The sequence below is a fragment of the Mobula birostris genome, chromosome 29 (assembly GCF_030028105.1).
Source record: "Mobula birostris isolate sMobBir1 chromosome 29, sMobBir1.hap1, whole genome shotgun sequence".
Taxonomy (NCBI): Eukaryota; Metazoa; Chordata; class Chondrichthyes; order Myliobatiformes; family Myliobatidae; genus Mobula; species Mobula birostris.
In genome coordinates this window covers 23,114,149-23,117,026 of record NC_092398.1, presented here as the reverse complement: position 1 = coordinate 23,117,026, position 2,878 = coordinate 23,114,149, and positions in this window count along the sequence as shown.

Below are 2,878 nucleotides of genomic sequence, written 5' to 3'. Positions count from 1 at the left end.
TCTTGTTTTGTGGTTCTTTCAGAGCTGGTTCCTGGCTGCTAATGGGGAGGGGCTGGGTGGGGTTAGGTGAGGACCAAACCTCTGCTCCAACTCCTCCATCTTCCCATCTGATCTACCCTCACACCTCCTTGTGCTGGGCATCATCCCAGGTCCTGAGGGACGTGCAGCCACTTGTAGGATTGTCCGCCAGGGCTTGGGCAGGGGAGGTGATTGGGATGGGGTAGTGGCCTGCAGCGTTCCCACTGTCCCCCACCACCCCCCTCGCTCCCTCTCCTAGGATCTCGTATCCTGCTGCTGTCCAGTACACTGATGGGAGGGTGGGCTTGTTTCAGGGTGAGCTCTGTGGTTTTGGGGTCCCAGAATCCTGCCCCCTCCCACTTCCCCGCCCCTGCAACTGCAGCCCGGTGCAATTTGGGAGAACTGCTCCCGGTACGAGCAGGGGGTGTTGTGTTGTGGGAGAGGTTGCGAGGGAGCTCTGTGCAGTAGGAGGGGTGGTGGGGAGTGAACACTGTGGTGGGGGGTGTCGCACCACCGGAGGGGGCGATGAACAGCGCTGTGCTTCAGGAGGGGTGATGAGGAGGGAGCACTGCGCTTCGGGGAGGCGATGAGGAGGGAGCACTGAACTTCGGGAAGGGCAATGAGGGAGCACTGCGCTTCAGGAGGGGCAGTGAGGAGGGAGCACTGTGCTTCGGGGAGGCGATGAAGAGGGAGCACTGAGCTTCGGGAAGGGCAATGAGGAGGGAGCGCCATGCCATGGGAGGAGAGGTGGGGTCTGAACACTGCCGAGGGGATGGTGAGAAGGGAGTGCAGTGCCGTGTCACATGAGGGGGTCACTGGAGAGTATAATGGAACTAGGAGCAGAAGTACATAGTTTGTTTAAACTGGAGTCACAGAGATGTGCTGGCCTTCATCAGTCTGGGCATTGAGTATACGAGATGCAGTATCATGTTACAGTTTTATAAGTAGGTGATGAGACTGCTTGGAGTTTGATGTGCAGTTTTGGTTGCCCTTTTATGGAGACAATATGGTAAACTGGGAAGAGTTAGAGAAGCTGTTGGCAGGACTTGAGGGCCTCAGTTATTGGGCAAGACTAGGACTTGATCTTTGGAACGCAAGAGGGGGAGGGGGTGACCTTTATTAATTTGTTCATGTGTCATGTTGCATGTTGAAGGCAATCATGGTCTCATGACCAGGATTGTTCTTGACAAATTTTTCTACAGAAGCGGTTTGCCATTGCCTTCTTCTAAGCAGTGTCTTTACAAGAGGGGCGACCCCAACCATTATCAAAACTCTACACAGATTGTCTGCCTGGCTTCAGTGGTCACATGTGATATGCACCAGCTGCTCATACGACCATCCACCACCTGCTCCCACGGTTTCATGTGTCCCTGATTGTTGTGGACTGAGCAGGTGCTACACCTTGCTCAAGGGTGACCTACGGGCTACCGGAGAGGAGCGCCTTCCACCTCCTTTGGTAGGGACGCATCTCCACCTTGCCACGAGAAACATAGACAAGATAGGCGGTGACAGTCTTTGCCCCAGGGTAGGGGAGTCCAGGACTAGGGGATGCAGGTTGAGGGTGGGATGGGAACCTGATGGGCAACTTTTTCACCCAGTGAGTATTTGGAATGAGTTGCTGGAGGAAGTGGTTAAGGCAAGTACAACACTAGTCTCATTTAAGAATGACTTGGATAGGTACATACAAATGGAGGGATATGGGCTGAATGCAAGAAGTTGGCCGGGCACCATGGTTGGCATGGATTAGTGGGGCTGAAGGGCCTGCATCGATAGCGTGTTGCTCTGCAAATCTGACTGAAATGTTTCTGTCAGAGGGATCTGGAGAATCTCAGGGTGAGTGGAACACAGCGAGAGGGTTGGGGGGGCTGGTCTCCGCGAGGAAATGCAAGCCTTGAAGGCAACCAAAACGAGCTTGATCTCTGGGATCTTGGGGGGCAGAAGCTTACAGGAGGTTCAACAGTGGCCCTAAATGGTGTGCCTTGCATCGGTGTTTGCCAAGCAGCAGGACGTCAGTGTAGAGCGTGATGGTGTGCTGGGGCTTCAACAGCAGAGACTGCAGAGGGTTGTAGATTCAGCCTTCCTCACCATGGCGGACATCTTCATGACGAGGTACCTCAAGGTAGCATCCATCGCAAGGATCCTCAGCAACCAGGGCATGCTCTCTTCTTATCACTGCCATTGAGGTGGTGGTGCAGGAGCTGGAAGTCACAAGAATGGCTTCCCTTCCGCCATCAGATTTCCGAATGGGCATTGAACCCATGTACACTACCTCTCTATTCCTCTTTTTGCACTTTTTAAAATTTAAGATCCAAGAGGTCCATGTTCGGTCTCCGGAAAGCCAATCCATGGGCAAAGTGGCAATTCTGAAATAGCTTTGGATGCTTGACAGCTGTGGCAGGGTTGGGCAAATACTGTCACCCCTTGCAAAATGAATGCTGTTACCTCAGTGAACACTACAACTGGTTGATCGACACAGGTCTTTAATACTTGGCCCAGGTCTGGGCTGGATGCTCTTCACAGGTTCACCTGCCTAAAGGCTGCTCGCATGACAGCCTCAGAGACTGAAATCACAGGGTCATCAGGGGCTGTGGGAGTTCGTGATGGTTCACGTATGTGAGCACAGAAGGCATTGAGCCTCATCTGGAAGTGAAGCCCTGTTGTCACCTATGTCACTTGATTTAAGTTCATAAGAGGTGATAGTATTCAAGTCCTGCCACAACTGTCCAGCTTCCTTTGTTGATTCAAATTTAGTCCAGAATTGCTACTTTGCCCATGAGATGGTTTTCTGGAGATCACACCGGGACTTCTTGTAACTTTCATAGTCACCTGACTTGAAAGGCTCTGATATGGCCCTCAGCAG